Raw genomic sequence first — 23,907 nt, forward strand, 5'->3', positions numbered from 1 at the left:
ACACAGGTGAAATGAGAAATAGACTGACTGCATCGCTGCACAGTATTCTAAGCCATTTCTTTAGTGCGATTCAAGAAAGCACCAAACAGTATAACAAATTTGTCAATTTGTTTCATAGTCCATTCCCTTTCTTTAGGTCTGTAAAAGGAAGAGCCAAATTCAAAAAAAGATCAATGATCTTTCAGAAAGTTCCCAAAGGGAACACCAAGCCGAGTGTTAAAACTGCATTTACTCACAGGTTTTGAGCAGCAAACTCGGTAATGCTATTAAAGTGCAATATCCAAGGGAACACTGACTCTGTCATAGATGATCCAAAAGGAATTGATGAAAAGTCCCAACTACAAACAACAGAATCAAAATAGTGTGAGGGGACACCCGGATTTGAACCAGGGACCTCTTGATCTGCAGTCAAATGCTCTACCACTGAGCTATATCCCCAGCTTTTCAGAAAAATTAGAATGACATAATATCAGTACATCATGAAAGAGTGAGAGGATCATGCTAAGTTGTGCCGGAAAGTACAGGCTTGAAACTGTGGAACAGGAGAAGTAGTCCTTAATATTATTTATTAAAGTAAAACTGGATCATTTAAAAAACAGATTAATTTGTTTCATTGCTATTTTATTTGAATAGGCAGTGGTACATAGGACCAATGCCTCTACATACAATGATTGTTTTGAAACATTCTTAAAGCGGAAGAGGTTTTTACATGACACATTATCATTTGATGATTGGTTACCACAATCACCGAGATGGTGATGAAGTATGAATGTTTTTTGGCCAAATTACGGAGGAAAACCATTTCTACATACCACTACAATTCGGTATTTGGAAGGAACACCCAAACACCCCTTTCAAGTACCTTCGATTTAATACATCAAAAAAAGCCACTTTGTGCTTGCAACTGGCCTGATTCTTCAGACCAGCCTTCTTGCAACTGCAACGAGGGTTTGTACATCTTGCACGTAGGCAGAGCTTTCAAGGAGAAATTAAATAGTTCCTAAGTTGCACAAAAATGAAGTGCTTCAAACAAACACATACTTTGTATGGACAGAGAAGAGATGGAATATATGTAAGACTGAGGACACAGGTGTAATGAGAAATAGATTGATTGCATAGCTGCCCAGTATTCTAAGCCATTTCTTTAGTGCGATTCAAGAGAGCACCAAACAGTATAACAAATTTGTCAATTGGTTTCATAGTCCATTCCCTTTGTTTAGAGCTGTGAAAGGTAGAGCCGAATTCCAAAATAGATCAATGATGTTTCAGAAATTTCCCATAGGGAATACCAAGCCCAGTGTAAAAAATGAAGTTACTCAATAGTTTTAATCAGCAACACTGTAATGGTATTAAAGTGTAACATCCAAGGGAACACTGACTCTGTCAAAGATGATCCAAATGGGATTCATGAAAATTCCCAACTACAAACTGCAGATTCAAAATAGTATGAGGGGACACCCGGATTTGAACCAGGGACCTCTTGATCTGCAGTCAAATGCTCTACCATTGAGCTATATCCCTAGCTGTCAGCCAAAATCAGAATGACAATATATCAGTACATCATGAAAGAGTGAGAGGATCATGCTAAGTTGTGCCGGAAAGTACAACCTTGAAACTGTGGAACTGTAGAAGTAGTTCTTAATATTATTTATTAAAGGAAAAATGGATCATTAAAAAAATATATGTATTTGTTTGATTGGTATTTTATTTGAATAGGCAGTGGTACATAGGACCAATGCCTGCACTTAAAATGTTTGTTTTGAAACATTCTCAAAGGGGAAGAGGTTTTTACGGGATACCTTATTGTTTCATGTTTGGTTGCCACAATCACTCAGATGGTGATGAAGTATGATTGTTTTGGGCCACATTACAGTGGAAAAACATTTCTACATACCACTGCAATTCGGTATTTGGAAGGTACACCCAAACACCCCTTTCACGGACCTTTCTTTTTAAAACATCAGAAAAAGCCACTTTGTGCTTGCAAATGGCCTCATTCTGCAGGCCAGCCTTCTTGCAACTGCAACAATGGTTCGTACATCTTGCACGTAGGCAGAGCATTTAAGGAGAAATTAAATAGTTCCTACGTTGCACAAAAATGAAGTGCTTCAAACAAGCACATACTTTTAATGCACAGGGAAAAGGTGGAATATATGTAAGACTGAGGACACAGGTGAAATGAGAAATTGACTGACTGCATCGCTGCACAGTATTCTAAGCCATTTCTTTAGTGCGATTCAAGAAAGCACCAAACAGTATAACAAATTTGTCAATTTGTTTCATAGTCCATTCCCTTTCTTTAGGTCTGTAAAAGGAAGAGCCAAATTCAAAAAAAGATCAATGATCTTTCAGAAAGTTCCCAAAGGGAACACCAAGCCGAGTGTTAAAACTGCATTTACTCACAGGTTTTGAGCAGCAAACTCGGTAATGCTAATAAAGTGCAATATCCAAGGGAACACTGACTCTGTCATAGATGATCCGAAAGGAATTGATGAAAAGTCCCAACTACAAACAACAGAATCAAAATAGTGTGAGGGGACACCCGGATTTGAACCAGGGACCTCTTGATCTGCAGTCAAATGCTCTACCACTGAGCTATATCCCCAGCTTTTCAGAAAAATTAGAATGACATAATATCAGTACATCATGAAAGAGTGAGAGGATCATGCTAAGTTGTGCCGGAAAGTACAGGCTTGAAACTGTGGAACAGGAGAAGTAGTAGTTAATATAATTTATTAAAGGAAAGCTGTATCATTTAAAAAACGGATTACTTTGTTTCATTGCTATTTTATTTGAATAGGCAGTGGTACATAAGACCAATGCCTCTACATACAATGATTGTTTTGAAACATTCTTAAAGAGGAAGAGGTTTTTACGTGACACATTATCATTTGATGATTGGTTACCACAATCACCGAGATGGTGGTGAAGTATGATTGTTTTTTGGCCAAATTACGATGGAAAAACATTTCTACATACCACTACAATTCGGTATTTGGAAGGAACACCCAAACACCCCTTTCAAGTACCTTCGATTTAATACATCAAAAAAAGCCACTTTGTGCTTGCAACTGGCCTGATTCTTCAGACCAGCCTTCTTGCAACTGCAACGAGGGTTTGAACATCTTGCACGTAGGCAGAGCTTTCAAGGAGAAATTAAATAGTTCCTACGTTGCACAAAAATGAAGTGCTTCAAACAAGCACATACTTTTAATGCACAGGGAAAAGGTGGAATATATGTAAGACTGAGGATACAGGTGAAATGAGAAATAGACTGACTGCATCACTGCACAGTATTCTAAGCCATTTCTTTAGTGCGATTCAAGAGAGCACCAAACAGTATAACAAATTTGTCAATTTGTTTCATAGTCCATTCCCTTTCTTTAGTGCTGTATAAGGAAGAGCCAAATTCCAAAATAGATCAATGATCTTTCAGAAATTTCCCAAAGGGAATACCAAGCCGAGTGCTAAAACTCCATTTACTCACAGGTTTTGAGCAGCAAACTATGTAATGCTATTAAAGTGCAATAACCAAGGGAACACTGACTCTGTCAAAGATGATCCAAAAGGAATTGATGAAAAGTCCCAACTACAAACAACAGAATCAAAATAGTCTGAGGGGACACCCAGATTTGAACGAGGGACCTCTTGATCTGCAGTCAAATACTCTACCACTGAGCTATATCCCCAGCTTTTCAGTAAAATCAGAATGACATAATATCAGTACATCATGAAAGAGTGAGAGGATCATGCTAAGTTGTGCCGGAAAGTACAGGCTTGAAACTGTGGAACAGGAGAAGTAGTAGTTAATATTATTTATTAAAGGAAAGCTGTATCATTTAAAAAACGGATTAATTTGTTTCATTGCTATTTTATTTGAATAGGCAGTGGTACATAAGACCAATGCCTCTACATACAATGATTGTTTTGAAACATTCTTAAAGGGGAAGAGGTTTTTACGTGACACATTATCATTTGATGATTGGTTACCACAATCACCGAGATGGTGGTGAAGTATGATAGTTTTTTGGCCAAATTACGATGGAAAAACATTTCTACATACCACTACAATTCGGTATTTGGAAGGAACACCCAAACACCCCTTTCAAGTACCTTCGATTTAATACATCAAAAAAAGCCACTTTGTGCTTGCAACTGGCCTGATTCTTCAGACCAGCCTTCTTGCAACTGCAACGAGGGTTTGTACATCTTGCACGTAGGCAGAGCTTTCAAGGAGAAATTAAATAGTTCCTAAGTTGCACAAAAATGAAGTGCTTCAAACAAACACATACTTTGTATGGACAGAGAAGAGATGGAATATATGTAAGACTGAGGACACAGGTGTAATGAGAAATAGATTGATTGCATAGCTGCCCAGTATTCTAAGCCATTTCTTTAGTGCGGTTCAAGAGAGCACCAAACAGTATAACAAATTTGACAATTGGTTTCATAGTCCATTCCCTTTGTTTAGAGCTGTGAAAGGTAGAGCCGTATTCCAAAATAGATCAATGATGTTTCAGAAATTTCCCATAGGGAATACCAAGCCCAGTGTAAAAAATGCAGTTACTCACAAGTTTTAATCAGCAACACTGTAATGGTATTAAAGTGTAACATCCAAGGGAACACTGACTCTGTCAAAGATGATCCAAATGGGATTCATGAAAATTCCCAACTACAAACAGCAGATTCAAAATAGTATGAGGGGACACCCGGATTTGAACCAGGGACCTCTTGATCTGCAGTCAAAATGTCTACCACTGAGCTATATCCCTAGCTGTTTGCCAACATCAGAATGACAATATATCAGTACATCATGAAAGAGTGAGAGGATCATGCTAAGTTGTGCCGGAAAGTACAACCTTGAAACTGTGGAACTGTAGAAGTAGTTCTTAATATTATTTATTAAAGGAAAAATGGATCATTAAAAAAATATATGTATTTGTTTGATTGGTATTTTATTTGAATAGGCAGTGGTACATAGGACCAATGCCTGCACTTAAAATGTTTGTTTTGAAACATTCTCAAAGGGGAAGAGGTTTTTACGGGATACCTTATTGTTTCATGTTTGGTTACCACAATCACTCAGATGGTGATGAAGTATGATTGTTTTGGGCCACATTACGGTGGAAAAACATTTCTACATACTACTGCAATTCGGTATTTGGAAGGTACACCCAAACACCCCTTTCACGGACCTTCGATTTAAAACATCAGAAAAAGCCACTTTGTGCTTGCAAATGGCCTGATTCTTCAGGCCAGCCTTCTTGCAACTGCAACAATGGTTCGTACATCTTGCACGTAGGCAGAGCATTTAAGGAGAAATTAAATAGTTCCTACGTTGCACAAAAATGAAGTGCTTCAAACAAGCACATACTTTTAATGCACAGGGAAAAGGTGGAATATATGTAAGACTGAGGACACAGGTGAAATGAGAAATAGACTGACTGCATCGCTGCACAGTATTCTAAGCCATTTCTTTAGTGCGATTCAAGAAAGCACCAAACAGTATAACAAATTTGTCAATTTGTTTCATAGTCCATTCCCTTTCTTTAGGTCTGTAAAAGGAAGAGCCAAATTCAAAAAAAGATCAATGATCTTTCAGAAAGTTCCCAAAGGGAACACCAAGCCGAGTGTTAAAATTGCATTTACTCACAGGTTTTGAGCAGCAAACTCGGTAATGCTATTAAAGTGCAATATCCAAGGGAACACTGACTCTGTCATAGATGATCCAAAAGGAATTGATGAAAAGTCCCAACTACAAACAACAGAATCAAAATAGTGTGAGGGGACACCCAGATTTGAACCAGGGACCTCTTGATCTGCAGTCAAATGCTCTACCACTGAGCTATATCCCCAGCTTTTCAGAAAAATTAGAATGACATAATATCAGTACATCATGAAAGAGTGAGAGGATCATGCTAAGTTGTGCCGGAAAGTACAGGCTTGAAACTGTGGAACAGGAGAAGTAGTCCTTAATATTATTTACTAAAGTAAAACTGGATCATTTAAAAAACAGATTAATTTGTTTCATTGCTATTTTATTTGAATAGGCAGTGGTACATAGGACCAATGCCTCTACATACAATGATTGTTTTGAAACATTCTTAAAGCGGAAGAGGTTTTTACATGACACATTATCATTTGATGATTGGTTACCACAATCACCGAGATGGTGATGAAGTATGAATGTTTTTTGGCCAAATTACGGAGGAAAACCATTTCTACATACCACTACAATTCGGTATTTGGAAGGAACACCCAAACACCCCTTTCAAGTACCTTCGATTTAATACATCAAAAAAAGCCACTTTGTGCTTGCAACTGGCCTGATTCTTCAGACCAGCCTTCTTGCAACTGCAACGAGGGTTTGTCCATCTTGCACGTAGGCAGAGCTTTCAAGGAGAAATTAAATAGTTCCTAAGTTGCACAAAAATGAAGTGCTTCAAACAAACACATACTTTGTATGGACAGAGAAGAGATGGAATATATGTAAGACTGAGGACACAGGTGTAATGAGAAATAGATTGATTGCATAGCTGCCCAGTATTCTAAGCCATTTCTTTAGTGCGATTCAAGAGAGCACCAAACAGTATAACAAATTTGTCAATTGGTTTCATAGTCCATTCCCTTTGTTTAGAGCTGTGAAAGGTAGAGCCGAATTCCAAAATAGATCAATGATGTTTCAGAAATTTCCCATAGGGAATACCAAGCCCAGTGTAAAAAATGAAGTTACTCAATAGTTTTAATCAGCAACACTGTAATGGTATTAAAGTGTAACATCCAAGGGAACACTGACTCTGTCAAAGATGATCCAAATGGGATTCATGAAAATTCCCAACTACAAACTGCAGATTCAAAATAGTATGAGGGGACACCCGGATTTGAACCAGGGACCTCTTGATCTGCAGTCAAATGCTCTACCACTGAGCTATATCCCTAGCTGTCAGCCAACATCAGAATGACAATATATCAGTACATCATGAAAGAGTGAGAGGATCATGCTAAGTTGTGCCGGAAAGTACAACCTTGAAACTGTGGAACTGTAGAAGTAGTTCTTAATATTATTTATTAAAGGAAAAATGGATCATTAAAAAAATATATGTATTTGTTTGATTGGTATTTTATTTGAATAGGCAGTGGTACATAGGACCAATGCCTGCACTTAAAATGTTTGTTTTGAAACATTCTCAAAGGGGAAGAGGTTTTTACGGGATACCTTATTGTTTCATGTTTGGTTACCACAATCACTCAGATGGTGATGAAGTATGATTGTTTTGGGCCACATTACGGTGGAAAAACATTTCTACATACCACTGCAATTCGGTATTTGGAAGGTTCACCCAAACACCCCTTTCACGGACCTTCCATTTAAAACATCAGAAAAAGCCACTTTGTGCTTGCAAATGGCCTGATTCTTCAGGCCAGCCTTCTTGCAACTGCAACAATGGTTCGTACATATTGCACGTAGGCAGAGCATTTAAGGAGAAATTAAATAGTTCCTACGTTGCACAAAAATGAAGTGCTTCAAACAAGCACATACTTTTAATGCACAGGGAAAAGGTGGAATATATGTAAGACTGAGGACACAGGTGAAATGAGAAATAGACTGACTGCATCGCTGCACAGTATTCTAAGCCATTTCTTTAGTGCGATTCAAGAAAGCACCAAACAGTATAACAAATTTGTCAATTTTTTCATAGTCCATTCCCTTTCTTTAGGTCTGTAAAAGGAAGAGCCAAATTCAAAAAAAGATCAATGATCTTTCAGAAAGTTCCCAAAGGGAACACCAAGCCGAGTGTTAAAACTGCATTTACTCACAGGTTTTGAGCAGCAAACTCGGTAATGCTATTAAAGTGCAATATCCAAGGGAACACTGACTCTGTCATAGATGATCCAAAAGGAATTGATGAAAAGTCCCAACTACAAACAACAGAATCAAAATAGTGTGAGGGGACACCCGGATTTGAACCAGGGACCTCTTGATCTGCAGTCAAATGCTCTACCACTGAGCTATATCCCCAGCTTTTCAGAAATATTAGAATGACATAATATCAGTACATCATGAAAGAGTGAGAGGATCATGCTAAGTTGTGCCGGAAAGTACAGGCTTGAAACTGTGGAACAGGAGAAGTAGTCCTTAATATTATTTATTAAAGTAAAACTGGATCATTTAAAAAACAGATGAATTTTTTCATTGCTATTTTATTTGAATAGGCCGTGGTACATAAGACCAATGCCTCTACATACATTGATTGTTTTGAAACATTCTTGAAGGGGAAGAGGTTTTTACGTGACACATTATCATTTGATGATTGGTTACCACAATCACCGAGATGGTGGTGAAGTATGATTGTTTTTTGGCCAAATTACGATGGAAAAACATTTCTACATACCACTACAATTCGGTATTTGGAAGGAACACCCAAACACCCCTTTCAAGTACCTTCAATTTAATACATCAAAAAAAGCCACTTTGTGCTTGCAACTGGCCTGATTCTTCAGACCAGCCTTCTTGCAACTGCAACGAGGGTTTGTACATCTTGCACGTAGGCAGAGCTTTCAAGGAGAAATTAAATAGTTCCTAAGTTGCACAAAAATGAAGTGCTTCAAACAAACACATACTTTGTATGGACAGAGAAGAGATGGAATATATGTAAGACTGAGGACACAGGTGTAATGAGAAATAGATTGATTGCATAGCTGCCCAGTATTCTAAGCCATTTCTTTAGTGCGGTTCAAGAGAGCACCAAACAGTATAACAAATTTGTCAATTGGTTTCATAGTCCATTCCCTTTGTTTAGAGCTGTGAAAGGTAGAGCCGAATTCCAAAATAGATCAATGATGTTTCAGAAATTTCCCATAGGGAATACCAAGCCCAGTGTAAAAAATGCAGTTACTCACAAGTTTTAATCAGCAACACTGTAATGGTATTAAAGTGTAACATCCAAGGGAACACTGACTCTGTCAAAGATGATCCAAATGGGATTCATGAAAATTCCCAACTACAAATAGCAGATTCAAAATAGTATGAGGGGACACCCGGATTTGAACCAGGGACCTCTTGATCTGCAGTCAAATGCTCTACCTCTGAGCTATATCCCTAGCTGTCAGCCAACATCAGAATGACAATATATCAGTACATCATGAAAGAGTGAGAGGATCATGCTAAGTTGTGCCGGAAAGTACAACCTTGAAACTGTGGAACTGTAGAAGTAGTTCTTAATATTATTTATTAAAGGAAAAATGGATCATTAAAAAAATATATGTATTTGTTTGATTGGTATTTTATTTGAATAGGCAGTGGTACATAGGACCAATGCCTGCACTTAAAATGTTTGTTTTGAAACATTCTCAAAGGGGAAGAGGTTTTTACGGGATACCTTATTGTTTCATGTTTGGTTACCACAATCACTCAGATGGTGATGAAGTATGATTGTTTTGGGCCACATTACGGTGGAAAAACATTTCTACATACCACTGCAATTCGGTATTTGGAAGGTACACCCAAACACCCCTTTCACGGACCTTCGATTTAAAACATCAGAAAAAGCCACTTTGTGCTTGCAAATGGCCTGATTCTTCAGGCCAGCCTTCTTGCAACTGCAACAATGGTTCGTACATCTTGCACGTAGGCAGAGCATTTAAGGAGAAATTAAATAGTTCCTACGTTGCACAAAAATGAAGTGCTTCAAACAAGCACATACTTTTAATGCACAGGGAAAAGGTGGAATATATGTAAGACTGAGGACACAGGTGAAATGAGAAATAGACTGACTGCATCGCTGCACAGTATTCTAAGCCATTTCTTTAGTGCGATTCAAGAAAGCACCAAACAGTATAACAAATTTGTCAATTTGTTTCATAGTCCATTCCCTTTCTTTAGGTCTGTAAAAGGAAGAGCCAAATTCAAAAAAAGATCAATGATCTTTCAGAAAGTTCCCAAAGGGAACACCAAGCCGAGTGTTAAAACTGCATTTACTCACAGGTTTTGAGCAGCAAACTCGGTAATGCTATTAAAGTGCAATATCCAAGGGAACACTGACTCTGTCATAGATGATCCAAAAGGAATTGATGAAAAGTCCCAACTACAAACAACAGAATCAAAATAGTGTGAGGGGACACCCGGATTTGAACCAGGGACCTCTTGATCTGCAGTCAAATGCTCTACCACTGAGCTATATCCCCAGCTTTTCAGAAAAATTAGAATGACATAATATCAGTACATCATGAAAGAGTGAGAGGATCATGCTAAGTTGTGCCGGAAAGTACAGGCTTGAAACTGTGGAACAGGAGAAGTAGTCCTTAATATTATTTATTAAAGTAAAACTGGATCATTTAAAAAACAGATTAATTTGTTTCATTGCTATTTTATTTGAATAGGCAGTGGTACATAGGACCAATGCCTCTATATACAATGATTGTTTTGAAACATTCTTAAAGCGGAAGAGGTTTTTACATGACACATTATCATTTGATGATTGGTTACCACAATCACCGAGATGGTGATGAAGTATGAATGTTTTTTGGCCAAATTACGGAGGAAAACCATTTCTACATACCACTACAATTCGGTATTTGGAAGAACACCCAAACACCCCTTTCAAGTACCTTCGATTTAATACATCAAAAAAAGCCACTTTGTGCTTGCAACTGGCCTGATTCTTCAGACCAGCCTTCTTGCAACTGCAACGAGGGTTTGTACATCTTGCACGTAGGCAGAGCTTTCAAGGAGAAATTAAATAGTTCCTAAGTTGCACAAAAATGAAGTGCTTCAAACAAACACATACTTTGTATGGACAGAGAAGAGATGGAATATATGTAAGACTGAGGACACAGGTGTAATGAGAAATAGATTGATTGCATAGCTGCCCAGTATTCTAAGCCATTTCTTTAGTGCGATTCAAGAGAGCACCAAACAGTATAACAAATTTGTCAATTGGTTTCATAGTCCATTCCCTTTGTTTAGAGCTGTGAAAGGTAGAGCCGAATTCCAAAATAGATCAATGATGTTTCAGAAATTTCCCATAGGGAATACCAAGCCCAGTGTAAAAAATGAAGTTACTCAATAGTTTTAATCAGCAACACTGTAATGGTATTAAAGTGTAACATCCAAGGGAACACTGACTCTGTCAAAGATGATCCAAATGGGATTCATGAAAATTCCCAACTACAAACTGCAGATTCAAAATAGTATGAGGGGACACCCGGATTTGAACCAGGGACCTCTTGATCTGCAGTCAAATGCTCTACCATTGAGCTATATCCCTAGCTGTCAGCCAAAATCAGAATGACAATATATCAGTACATCATGAAAGAGTGAGAGGATCATGCTAAGTTGTGCCGGAAAGTACAACCTTGAAACTGTGGAACTGTAGAAGTAGTTCTTAATATTATTTATTAAAGGAAAAATGGATCATTAAAAAAATATATGTATTTGTTTGATTGGTATTTTATTTGAATAGGCAGTGGTACATAGGACCAATGCCTGCACTTAAAATGTTTGTTTTGAAACATTCTCAAAGGGGAAGAGGTTTTTACGGGATACCTTATTGTTTCATGTTTGGTTGCCACAATCACTCAGATGGTGATGAAGTATGATTGTTTTGGGCCACATTACAGTGGAAAAACATTTCTACATACCACTGCAATTCGGTATTTGGAAGGTACACCCAAACACCACTTTCACGGACCTTTCTTTTTAAAACATCAGAAAAAGCCACTTTGTGCTTGCAAATGGCCTCATTCTGCAGGCCAGCCTTCTTGCAACTGCAACAATGGTTCGTACATCTTGCACGTAGGCAGAGCATTTAAGGAGAAATTAAATAGTTCCTACGTTGCACAAAAATGAAGTGCTTCAAACAAGCACATACTTTTAATGCACAGGGAAAAGGTGGAATATATGTAAGACTGAGGACACAGGTGAAATGAGAAATTGACTGACTGCATCGCTGCACAGTATTCTAAGCCATTTCTTTAGTGCGATTCAAGAAAGCACCAAACAGTATAACAAATTTGTCAATTTGTTTCATAGTCCATTCCCTTTCTTTAGGTCTGTAAAAGGAAGAGCCAAATTCAAAAAAAGATCAATGATCTTTCAGAAAGTTCCCAAAGGGAACACCAAGCCGAGTGTTAAAACTGCATTTACTCACAGGTTTTGAGCAGCAAACTCGGTAATGCTAATAAAGTGCAATATCCAAGGGAACACTGACTCTGTCATAGATGATCCGAAAGGAATTGATGAAAAGTCCCAACTACAAACAACAGAATCAAAATAGTGTGAGGGGACACCCGGATTTGAACCAGGGACCTCTTGATCTGCAGTCAAATGCTCTACCACTGAGCTATATCCCCAGCTTTTCAGAAAAATTAGAATGACATAATATCAGTACATCATGAAAGAGTGAGAGGATCATGCTAAGTTGTGCCGGAAAGTACAGGCTTGAAACTGTGGAACAGGAGAAGTAGTAGTTAATATAATTTATTAAAGGAAAGCTGTATCATTTAAAAAACGGATTACTTTGTTTCATTGCTATTTTATTTGAATAGGCAGTGGTACATAAGACCAATGCCTCTACATACAATGATTGTTTTGAAACATTCTTAAAGAGGAAGAGGTTTTTACGTGACACATTATCATTTGATGATTGGTTACCACAATCACCGAGATGGTGGTGAAGTATGATTGTTTTTTGGCCAAATTACGATAGAAAAACATTTCTACATACCACTACAATTCGGTATTTGGAAGGAACACCCAAACACCCCTTTCAAGTACCTTCGATTTAATACATCAAAAAAAGCCACTTTGTGCTTGCAACTGGCCTGATTCTTCAGACCAGCCTTCTTGCAACTGCAACGAGGGTTTGAACATCTTGCACGTAGGCAGAGCTTTCAAGGAGAAATTAAATAGTTCCTACGTTGCACAAAAATGAAGTGCTTCAAACAAGCACATACTTTTAATGCACAGGGAAAAGGTGGAATATATGTAAGACTGAGGATACAGGTGAAATGAGAAATAGACTGACTGCATCACTGCACAGTATTCTAAGCCATTTCTTTAGTGCGATTCAAGAGAGCACCAAACAGTATAACAAATTTGTCAATTTGTTTCATAGTCCATTCCCTTTCTTTAGTGCTGTATAAGGAAGAGCCAAATTCCAAAATAGATCAATGATCTTTCAGAAATTTCCCAAAGGGAATACCAAGCCGAGTGCTAAAACTCCATTTACTCACAGGTTTTGAGCAGCAAACTATGTAATGCTATTAAAGTGCAATAACCAAGGGAACACTGACTCTGTCAAAGATGATCCAAAAGGAATTGATGAAAAGTCCCAACTACAAACAACAGAATCAAAATAGTCTGAGGGGACACCCAGATTTGAACGAGGGACCTCTTGATCTGCAGTCAAATACTCTACCACTGAGCTATATCCCCAGCTTTTCAGTAAAATCAGAATGACATAATATCAGTACATCATGAAAGAGTGAGAGGATCATGCTAAGTTGTGCCGGAAAGTACAGGCTTGAAACTGTGGAACAGGAGAAGTAGTAGTTAATATTATTTATTAAAGGAAAGCTGTATCATTTAAAAAACGGATTAATTTGTTTCATTGCTATTTTATTTGAATAGGCAGTGGTACATAAGACCGATGCCTCTACATACAATGATTGTTTTGAAACATTCTTAAAGGGGAAGAGGTTTTTACGTGACACATTATCATTTGATGATTGGTTACCACAATCACCGAGATGGTGGTGAAGTATGATAGTTTTTTGGCCAAATTACGATGGAAAAACATTTCTACATACCACTACAATTCGGTATTTGGAAGGAACACCCAAACACCCCTTTCAAGTACCTTCGATTTAATACATCAAAAAAAGCCACTTTGTGCTTGCAACTGGCCTGATTCTTCAGACCAGCCTTCTTGCAACTGCAACGAGGGTTTGTACATCTTGCACGTAGGCAGAGCTTTCAAGGAGAAATTAAATAGTTCCTAAGTTGCACAAAAATGAAGTGCTTCAAACAAACACATACTTTGTATGGACAGAGAAGAGATGGAATATATGTAAGACTGAGGACACAGGTGTAATGAGAAATAGATTGATTGCATAGCTGCCCAGTATTCTAAGCCATTTCTTTAGTGCGGTTCAAGAGAGCACCAAACAGTATAACAAATTTGTCAATTGGTTTCATAGTCCATTCCCTTTGTTTAGAGCTGTGAAAGGTAGAGCCGTATTCCAAAATAGATCAATGATGTTTCAGAAATTTCCCATAGGGAATACCAAGCCCAGTGTAAAAAATGCAGTTACTCACAAGTTTTAATCAGCAACACTGTAATGGTATTAAAGTGTAACATCCAAGGGAACACTGACTCTGTCAAAGATGATCCAAATGGGATTCATGAAAATTCCCAACTACAAACAGCAGATTCAAAATAGTATGAGGGGACACCCGGATTTGAACCAGGGACCTCTTGATCTGCAGTCAAAATGTCTTCCACTGAGCTATATCCCTAGCTGTTTGCCAACATCAGAATGACAATATATCAGTACATCATGAAAGAGTGAGAGGATCATGCTAAGTTGTGCCGGAAAGTACAACCTTGAAACTGTGGAACTGTAGAAGTAGTTCTTAATATTATTTATTAAAGGAAAAATGGATCATTAAAAAAATATATGTATTTGTTTGATTGGTATTTTATTTGAATAGGCAGTGGTACATAGGACCAATGCCTGCACTTAAAATGTTTGTTTTGAAACATTCTCAAAGGGGAAGAGGTTTTTACGGGATACCTTATTGTTTCATGTTTGGTTACCACAATCACTCAGATGGTGATGAAGTATGATTGTTTTGGGCCACATTACGGTGGAAAAACATTTCTACATACTACTGCAATTCGGTATTTGGAAGGTACACCCAAACACCCCTTTCACGGACCTTCGATTTAAAACATCAGAAAAAGCCACTTTGTGCTTGCAAATGGCCTGATTCTTCAGGCCAGCCTTCTTGCAACTGCAACAATGGTTCGTACATCTTGCACGTAGGCAGAGCATTTAAGGAGAAATTAAATAGTTCCTACGTTGCACAAAAATGAAGTGCTTCAAACAAGCACATACTTTTAATGCACAGGGAAAAGGTGGAATATATGTAAGACTGAGGACACAGGTGAAATGAGAAATAGACTGACTGCATCGCTGCACAGTATTCTAAGCCATTTCTTTAGTGCGATTCAAGAAAGCACCAAACAGTATAACAAATTTGTCAATTTGTTTCATAGTCCATTCCCTTTCTTTAGGTCTGTAAAAGGAAGAGCCAAATTCAAAAAAAGATCAATGATCTTTCAGAAAGTTCCCAAAGGGAACACCAAGCCGAGTGTTAAAATTGCATTTACTCACAGGTTTTGAGCAGCAAACTCGGTAATGCTATTAAAGTGCAATATCCAAGGGAACACTGACTCTGTCATAGATGATCCAAAAGGAATTGATGAAAAGTCCCAACTACAAACAACAGAATCAAAATAGTGTGAGGGGACACCCAGATTTGAACCAGGGACCTCTTGATCTGCAGTCAAATGCTCTACCACTGAGCTATATCCCCAGCTTTTCAGAAAAATTAGAATGACATAATATCAGTACATCATGAAAGAGTGAGAGGATCATGCTAAGTTGTGCCGGAAAGTACAGGCTTGAAACTGTGGAACAGGAGAAGTAGTCCTTAATATTATTTACTAAAGTAAAACTGGATCATTTAAAAAACAGATTAATTTGTTTCATTGCTATTTTATTTGAATAGGCAGTGGTACATAGGACCAATGCCTCTACATACAATGATTGTTTTGAAACATTCTTAAAGCGGAAGAGGTTTTTACATGACACATTATCATTTGATGATTGGTTACCACAATCACCGAGATGGTGATGAAGTATGAATGTTTTTTGGCCAAATTACGGAGGAAAACCATTTCTACATACCACTACAATTCGGTATTTGGAAGGAACACCCAAACACCCCTTTCAAGTACCTTCGATTTAATACATCAAAAAAAGCCACTTTGTGCTTGCAACTGGCCTGATTCTTCAGACCAGCCTTCTTGCAACTGCAACGAGGGTTTGTCCATCTTGCACGTAGGCAGAGCTTTCAAGGAGAAATTAAATAGTTCCTAAGTTGCACAAAAATGAAGTGCTTCAAACAAACACATACTTTGTATGGACAGAGAAGAGATGGAATATATGTAAGACTGAGGACACAGGTGTAATGAGAAATAGATTGATTGCATAGCTGCCCAGTATTCTAAGCCATTTCTTTAGTGCGATTCAAGAGAGCACCAAACAGTATAACAAATTTGTCAATTGGTTTCATAGTCCATTCCCTTTGTTTAGAGCTGTGAAAGGTAGAGCCGAATTCCAAAATAGATCAATGATGTTTCAGAAATTTCCCATAGGGAATACCAAGCCCAGTGTAAAAAATGCAGTTACTCACAAGTTTTAATCAGCAACACTGTAATGGTATTAAAGTGTAACATCCAAGGGAACACTGACTCTGTCAAAGATGATCCAAATGGGATTCATGAAAATTCCCAACTACAAACAGCAGATTCAAAATAGTGTGAGGGAACACCCGGATTTGAACCAGGGACCTCTATAATCTGCAGTCAAATGCTCTACCACTGAGCTTTATCCCCAGCTTTTCAGTAAAATCAGAATGACATAATATCAGTACATCATGAAAGAGTGAGAGGATCATGCTAAGTTGTGCCGGAAAGTACAGGCTTGAAACTGTGGAACAGGAGAAGTAGTCCTTAATATTATTTATTAAAGTAAAACTGGCTCATTTAAAAAACAGATTAATTTGTTTCATTGCTAATTTATTTGAATAGGCCGTGGTACATAAGACCAATGCCTCTACATACAATGATTGTTTTGAAACATTCTTAAAGGGGAAGAGGTTTTTACATGACACATTATCATTTGATGATTGGTTACCACAATCACCGAGATGGTGGTGAAGTATGATTGTTTTTTGGCCAAATTACGATGGAAAAACATTTCTACATAACACTACAATTCGGTATTTGGAAGGAACACCCAAACACCCCTTTCAAGTACCTTCAATTTAATACATCAAAAAAAGCCACTTTGTGCTTGCAACTGGCCTGATTCTTCAGACCAGCCTTCTTGCAACTGCAACGAGGGTTTGTACATCTTGCACGTAGGCAGAGCTTTCAAGGAGAAATTAAATAGTTCCTAATTTGCACAAAAATGAAGTGCTTCAAACATACACATACGTTGTATGGACAGAGAAGAGATGGAATATATGTAAGACTGAGGACACAGGTGTAATGAGAAATAGATTGATTGCATAGCTGCCCAGTATTCTAAGCCATTTCTTTAGTGCGATTCAAGAGAGCACCAAACAGTATAACAAATTTGTCAATTGGTTTCATAGTCCATTCCCTTTGTTTAGAGCTGTGAAAGGTAGAGCCGAATTCCAAAATAGATCAATGATGTTTCAGAAATTTCCCATAGGGAATACCAAGCCCAGTGTAAAAAATGCAGTTACTCACAAGTTTTAATCAGCAACACTGTAATGGTATTAAAGTGTAACATCCAAGGGAACACTGACCCTGTCAAAGATGATCCAAATGGGATTCATGAAAATTCCCAACTACAAACAGCAGATTCAAAATAGGATGAGGGAACACCCGGATTTGAACCAGGGACCTCTATAATCTGCAGTCAAATGCTCTACCACTGAGCTATATCCCCAGCTGTCAGCCAACATCAGAATGACAATATATCAGTACATCATGAAAGAGTGAGAGGATCATGCTAAGTTGTGCCGGAAAGTACAACCTTGAAACTGTGGAACTGTAGAAGTAGTTCTTAACATTATTTATTAAAGGAAAAATGGATCATTAAAAAAATATATGTATTTGTTTGATTGGTATTTTATTTGAATAGGCAGTGGTACATAGGACCAATGCCTGCACTTAAAATGTTTGTTTTGAAACATTCTCAAAGGGGAAGAGGTTTTTACGGGATACCTTATTGTTTCATGTTTGGTTACCACAATCACTCAGATGGTGATGAAGTATGATTGTTTTGGGCCACATTACAGTGGAAAAACATTTCTACATACCACTACAATTCGGTATTTGGAAGGTACACCCAAACACCCCTTTCACAGACCTTCGATTTAAAACATCAGAAAAAGCCACTTTGTGCTTGCAAATGGCCTGATTCTTCAGGCCAGCCTTCTTGCAACTGCAACAATGGTTCGTACATCTTGCACGTAGGCAGAGCATTTAAGGAGAAATTAAATAGTTCCTACGTTGCACAAAAATGAAGTGCTTCAAACAAGCACATACTTTTAATGCACAGGGAAAAGGTGGAATATATGTAAGACTGAGGACACAGGTGAAATGAGAAATAGACTGACTGCATCGCTGCACAGTATTCTAAGCCATTTCTTTAGTGCGATTCAAGAAAGCACCAAACAGTATAACAAATTTGTCAATTTATTTCATAGTCCATTCCCTTTCTCTTGTGCTGTAAAAGGAAGAGCCAAATTCCAAAATAGATCAATGATCTTTCAGAAAGTTCCCAAAGGGAACACCAAGCCGAGTGTTAAAACTGCATTTACGCACAGGTTTTGAGCAGCAAACTCTGTAATGATATTAAAGTGCAATATCCAAGGGAACACTGACTCTGTCAAAGATGATCCAAAAGGAATTGATGAAAAGTCCCAACTACAAACAACAGAATCAAAATAGTCTGAGGGGACACCCGGATTTGAACCAGGGACCTCTTGATCTGCAGGCAAATGCTCTACCACTGAGCTATATCCCCAGCTTTTCAGTAAAATCAGAATGACATAATATCAGTACATCATGAAAGAGTGAGAGGATCATGCTAAGTTGTGCCGGAAAGTACAGGCTTGAAACTGTGGAACAGGAGAAGTAGTCCTTAATATTATTTATTAAAGTAAAACTGGATCATTTAAAAAACAGATTAATTTTTTCATTGCTATTTTATTTGAATAGGCCGTGGTACATAAGACCAATGCCTCTACATACAATGATTGTTTTGAAACATTCTTAAAGGGGAAGAGGTTTTTACGTGACACATTATCATTTGATGATTGGTTACCACAATCACCGAGATGGTGGTGAAGTATGATTGTTTTTTGGCCAAATTACGATGGAAAAACATTTCTACATACCACTACAATTCGGTATTTGGAAGGAACACCCAAACACCCCTTTCAAGTACCTTCAATTTAATACATCAAAAAAAGCCACTTTGTGCTTGCAACTGGCCTGATTCTTCAGACCAGCCTTCTTGCAACTGCAACGAGGGTTTGTACATCTTGCACGTAGGCAGTGCTTTCAAGGAGAAATTAAATAGTTCCTAATTTGCACAAAAATGAAGTGCTTCAAACAAACACATACTTTGTATGGACAGAGAAGAGATGGAATATATGTAAGACTGAGGACACAGGTGTAATGAGAAATAGATTGATTGCATAGCTGCCCAGTATTCTAAGCCATTTCTTTAGTGCGATTCAAGAGAGCACCGAACAGTATAACAAATTTGTCAATTGGTTTCATAGTCCATTCCCTTTGTTTAGAGCTGTGAAAGGTAGAGCCGAATTCCAAAATAGATCAATGATGTTTCAGAAATTTCCCATAGGGAATACCAAGCCCAGTGTAAGAAATGCAGTTACTCACAAGTTTTAATCAGCAACACTGTAATGGTATTAAAGCAGGGGTCTCCAACCCTGGTCCTGGCGAGCACCTACCATGCCGGATTTTTGGGATATCCCAATCTGGGGAATCACGGTTCGATCCCCGGCGCCGGCGGCAGAAAAGCCCAGCACCATGTGACTCTGGGAAATAGCTGACGCCGCGGCTGACTCCGAAATCTGGAGATCACGGTTCGATCCCCGGCGCCGGCGGCAGAAAAGCCCAGCACCATTTCACTCTGGGAAATAGCTGACGCCGCGGCTAGGGCGGCTGACTCCGGAATCTGGAGATCACGGTTCGATCCCCGGCGCCGGCAGCAAAAAAAGCCCAGCACCATTTGACTCTGGGAAATAGCTGACGCCGCGGCTGGGGCGGCTGACTCCGGAATCTGGAGATCACGGTTCGATCCCCGGCGCCGGCGGCAGAAAAGCCCAGCACCATTTCACTCTGGGCAATAGCTTGCTTAATCTTCCCGACGGCCCCTAGCGACCCTTACGGGTGACTGTGCGCTTTACAAATGTGGATTATTATTATTTGGGCCGATTCCGATCCGGTTCGTAAAAGCACATCCGCCCGAATCTGTACGCCCGGGGGGGGAGGACTGCCCGGGACCCGTGGAGCCCTTCCCGGGTAATTTGCCATGCCGTTGGCCTCCTGGAGATGGGTACCCCGGACGCGTCTGGGGGCGGTCTGCCCGGTGGGTGCCCCGGACGCCTGGGGGAGGTCTGCCCGGGACCCGTGAAGCCCTTCCCGGGTACTTTGCCATGCCGTTGGCCTCCTGGAGATGGGTGCCCCGGACGCCCGGGGGAGGTCTGCCCGGGACCCGTGGAGCCCTTCCCGGGTACTTTGCATGCCGTTGGCCTCCTGGAGATGGGTGCCCCGGACGCCTGGGGGAGGTCTGCCCGGGACCCGTGGAGCCCTTCCCGGGTACTTTGCCATGCCGTTGGCCCCCTGGAGATGGGTGCCCCGGGGGAGGTCTGCCCGGTGGGTGCCCCGGACGCCCGGGGGAGGTCTGCCCGGGACCCGTTGAGCCCTTCCCGGGTATTTTGCCATGCCGTTGGCCTCCTGGAGAAGGGAGGTTTTTTCCCAGGCACATCTCATCTGGTCGTTCCCCTCGGGCAGAGAACTGCAAGAAGTGTCTGGGCATACCTTGTCCCTAGTAATCCGGAGGAAGGCTACCCCTCTTTCTTCGAATCCGTGCGCACCGAGTGACATAGGGGACCCAAGGCGCGAAGGTACCCGACCTCCTGGAGCCCTCGCTGGGATCCGGGAGGCAAATGGCACCTCATCGGGACTTCCAGGGAAGTTCGGCCATCTGGTCGCTTCCATAGGAAAGCATTGCGGGAGACCAGATGGCCGAGGCGATCCTGGAGACCAGATGGCCGAGGGGATCCGGGAGACCAGATGCCCGAGGGGATCCCGGAGACCAGATGGCCGAGGGGATCCCAGAGAACAGATGGCCGGGCACGAGAGTCAAGCCAGCCGGTGCCACTCTGTGCCCCGACGAAAAAGGGAGCTGGCGCCAGGGAACGGCAAGGTGGGGACCGGAGGCCCAGGGCCGTGGCACCCGACCTGGGGCCCGGACGGGCCCCTGGACCCAGCCTAGGCTTTGATGCACGGAGACGCAGGGGACGCCTTCCCAGGCCCTCCGGACCACCGTCCCGGGCACCCTGCCACGCAGCAGGACTAAGGACAGAGCCCGGGATGGGGAGGCCGCCCTCCCCGGGCCCTCGGGGGCCCCGGCCGAAGCTCCTGAACTCAGCCCAGCAAGGGGAGGCCTCCCGGGCACAGCGGAGCCCTGTCTCAGGCCTTTGGCAGTGTGGCAGGCCGAGGGACAGGGCCCAGGGCCGTAGCACCCAACCCGGGGCCCGGCCGGGGCCCCCCGGACCCCATCCAGGGCTTCCTGCCACGCGGCAGGCCCAGGGACGGATCCGGGGCTGGGGCGGCATCCTGGCATGTCCAGCTGCCGGCTGAGGACCGCTAGGCCGAGGGGGGGGTCCCAGAATACCTTGTCCCTACCAATCCGGAGGAAAATTACCCCCATTTCTTGTAATCTGAGCACACAAGGTGACAGAGGGGACCCAGGGCGCAAATGTGCCCGACCTCCTGGAGCCCTTGCTGGGGTCCGGGAGGCGAATGGCACTCCATCGGGACTTCCAGGGAAGGCCGGCCATCTGGTCGCACCCATAGGAAAGCATTGCGGGAGACCAGATGGCCGAGGCGATCCTGGAGACCAGATGGCCGGGACCGAAACGACGCCCAATATGCCTGCCCCGGGCCTGTAGGGCTCGGGGGCTCGGGGGCTGCAGGGCTCGACGGCTGCAGGGCTCCGGGGCTCCGGGGCTCCGGGGCTCCGGGGCTCCGGGGCTGCAGGGCTGCAGGGCTCCGGGGCTACTGGGCTACTGGGCTCCAGGGCTTGGGGGCTGCAGGGCTCCGGGGCTGCTGGGCTCCAGGGCTCGGGGGCTGCAGGGCTCCAGGGCAGCAGGGCTCCAGGGCAGCAGGGCTCCGGGGTTGCAGGGCCCGGGACCCATGGAGCCCGTCCCGGGCTCTTCCCCACGCCGCGGGTCGGAGGAGGGAGCCCCGGACACCTGGGAGGTGTTGCCCGGAGCACATCCCATCTGGTCCCCGGCAGGGGACCGCCAGCACGGGGAGGGTGCCTGGGCATACCCTTGCCCCTAGTAATCCAGAGGAAAATTACCCTCCTTTCTTGAAATCCGCGCACGCGAGGTGACAGAGGGGACCCAGGGCGCAAACGTGCCCGACCTCCTGGAGCCCTTGCTGGGGTCCGGGAGGCGAATGGCACCTCATCGGGACTTCCAGGGAAGTCCGGCCATCTAGTCGCCCCCATAGGAAAGCATGGCGGGCGACCAGATGGCCGAGGCGATCCTGGAGACCAGATGGCCGGGACCGAAATGACGCCCAATCTGCCTGCCCCGTGCCTGTAGGGCTCGGGGGGCCGCAGGGCTCGACGGCTCCGGGGCTCCGGGGCTGCAGGGCTCCGGGGCTCCCGGGCTGCTGGGCTCCAGGGCTCGGGGGCTGCAGGGCAGCAGGGCTCTGGGGCTGCTGGGCTCCAGGGCTCGGGGGCTGCAGGGCTCCAGGGCTCCAGGGCTCCAGGGCAGCAGGGCTCCGGGGCTCCGGGGCTCCGGGGTTGCAGGGCCCGGGACCCATGGAGCCCGTCCCGGGCTCTTCCCCACGCCGCGGGTGGGAGGAGGGAGCCCCGGACACCTGGGAGGTGTTGCCCGGGGCACATCCCATCTGGTCCCCGGCAGGGAACCACCAGCCCCGGGAGGGTGTTTGGGCATACCCTTGCACCTACTAATCCGGAGGAAAATTACCCTTCTTTCTTGTAATCCGTGCACTCGAGGTGACAGAGGGGACCCAGGGCGCAAACTTGCCTGACCTCCTGGAGCCCAGGCTGGGATCCGGGAGGCAAATGGCACCCCATCGGGACTTCCAGGGAAGCCCGGCCATCTAGTCGCCCCATAGGAAAGCTTTGCAGGCGACCAGATGGCCGAGGGGAGAGGGCCGACCCGATGGCGGGGACCGAAAGGACGCTAATCTGCCTGCCCCGAGAGCCTCCCTGGGCCCTGGTGGACCCTCCGTCCCCGGCGCCCGGACCGGCTTGCAGGACGGAGTAGTTCCCGCACCCCAGGGCCTGCCGGAGGGAACCCGAGCCCCGGGCCCGGTCCAAGGCCCGGCTCCCGAACCCTAGGCCAGGCCCGGGAGAGCCTCCCCTGGGCTGCAGGGCTACAGGGCTCGGGGGGGCTGCAGGGCTCCGTGGGCTGCCGGGCTTTCGGGGCTGCCGGGCTCGGGGGCTCCAGGGCTGCCGGGCTCGGGGGCTCCAGGGCTACGGGGCTGCAGGGCTCCTCGGGGGGCTCCAGGGCTCACGGGCTCCGGAGCTGCAGGGCAGCAGGGCTGCAGGGCTCCGGGGGGGCTCCAGGGCTCCAGGGCTCCAGGGCTTCAGGGCTCCGGGGGCTCCAGGGCTGCAGGACGGAGGGTTATTCCCGCACCACCGGGCCCTGCCGGACGGGGCCCAAGCCCCGGGCCCGCTCCCGGTCCCCGCTTCTGAAACCCTAGCCAGGCCGGGGAGAGCCTCCCTTGGCTCGGATGAACGCCTGGAACCCCGGCTGGCTTGCAGGACGGGGAAGCTCCATCAAAC

General features: G+C 43.2%; 15 non-coding genes across 15 annotated transcripts; all 15 read right to left on the bottom strand.

Moving 5' to 3' along the window:
- Window positions 1–366: 366 nt before the first annotated feature.
- On the bottom strand, window positions 367–438 carry TRNAC-GCA (transfer RNA cysteine (anticodon GCA)). The gene has a single exon. It is a non-coding gene; the product is annotated as a tRNA-Cys (tRNA).
- Window positions 439–1,449: 1,011 nt separating this feature from the next.
- Window positions 1,450–1,521, bottom strand: TRNAC-GCA (transfer RNA cysteine (anticodon GCA)). The gene has a single exon. It is a non-coding gene; the product is annotated as a tRNA-Cys (tRNA).
- A 1,012-nt stretch (window positions 1,522–2,533) lies between these two features.
- Window positions 2,534–2,605, bottom strand: TRNAC-GCA (transfer RNA cysteine (anticodon GCA)). Its single transcript has one exon. It is a non-coding gene; the product is annotated as a tRNA-Cys (tRNA).
- Window positions 2,606–3,617: 1,012 nt separating this feature from the next.
- TRNAC-GCA (transfer RNA cysteine (anticodon GCA)) lies at window positions 3,618–3,689 on the bottom strand. The gene has a single exon. It is a non-coding gene; the product is annotated as a tRNA-Cys (tRNA).
- Window positions 3,690–5,783: 2,094 nt separating this feature from the next.
- Window positions 5,784–5,855, bottom strand: TRNAC-GCA (transfer RNA cysteine (anticodon GCA)). The gene has a single exon. It is a non-coding gene; the product is annotated as a tRNA-Cys (tRNA).
- A 1,011-nt stretch (window positions 5,856–6,866) lies between these two features.
- TRNAC-GCA (transfer RNA cysteine (anticodon GCA)) lies at window positions 6,867–6,938 on the bottom strand. Its single transcript has one exon. It is a non-coding gene; the product is annotated as a tRNA-Cys (tRNA).
- A 1,010-nt stretch (window positions 6,939–7,948) lies between these two features.
- On the bottom strand, window positions 7,949–8,020 carry TRNAC-GCA (transfer RNA cysteine (anticodon GCA)). Its single transcript has one exon. It is a non-coding gene; the product is annotated as a tRNA-Cys (tRNA).
- Window positions 8,021–9,030: 1,010 nt separating this feature from the next.
- Window positions 9,031–9,102, bottom strand: TRNAC-GCA (transfer RNA cysteine (anticodon GCA)). The gene has a single exon. It is a non-coding gene; the product is annotated as a tRNA-Cys (tRNA).
- A 1,011-nt stretch (window positions 9,103–10,113) lies between these two features.
- TRNAC-GCA (transfer RNA cysteine (anticodon GCA)) lies at window positions 10,114–10,185 on the bottom strand. The gene has a single exon. It is a non-coding gene; the product is annotated as a tRNA-Cys (tRNA).
- A 1,010-nt stretch (window positions 10,186–11,195) lies between these two features.
- On the bottom strand, window positions 11,196–11,267 carry TRNAC-GCA (transfer RNA cysteine (anticodon GCA)). The gene has a single exon. It is a non-coding gene; the product is annotated as a tRNA-Cys (tRNA).
- Window positions 11,268–12,279: 1,012 nt separating this feature from the next.
- TRNAC-GCA (transfer RNA cysteine (anticodon GCA)) lies at window positions 12,280–12,351 on the bottom strand. The gene has a single exon. It is a non-coding gene; the product is annotated as a tRNA-Cys (tRNA).
- A 1,012-nt stretch (window positions 12,352–13,363) lies between these two features.
- TRNAC-GCA (transfer RNA cysteine (anticodon GCA)) lies at window positions 13,364–13,435 on the bottom strand. Its single transcript has one exon. It is a non-coding gene; the product is annotated as a tRNA-Cys (tRNA).
- A 2,094-nt stretch (window positions 13,436–15,529) lies between these two features.
- Window positions 15,530–15,601, bottom strand: TRNAC-GCA (transfer RNA cysteine (anticodon GCA)). Its single transcript has one exon. It is a non-coding gene; the product is annotated as a tRNA-Cys (tRNA).
- Window positions 15,602–17,696: 2,095 nt separating this feature from the next.
- Window positions 17,697–17,769, bottom strand: TRNAC-GCA (transfer RNA cysteine (anticodon GCA)). The gene has a single exon. It is a non-coding gene; the product is annotated as a tRNA-Cys (tRNA).
- A 1,011-nt stretch (window positions 17,770–18,780) lies between these two features.
- TRNAC-GCA (transfer RNA cysteine (anticodon GCA)) lies at window positions 18,781–18,852 on the bottom strand. Its single transcript has one exon. It is a non-coding gene; the product is annotated as a tRNA-Cys (tRNA).
- Window positions 18,853–23,907: the final 5,055 nt, after the last annotated feature.

Source organism: Lissotriton vulgaris, chromosome 1_1 (genome assembly GCF_964263255.1).
Source record: "Lissotriton vulgaris chromosome 1_1, aLisVul1.2, whole genome shotgun sequence".
NCBI lineage: Eukaryota > Metazoa > Chordata > Amphibia > Caudata > Salamandridae > Lissotriton > Lissotriton vulgaris.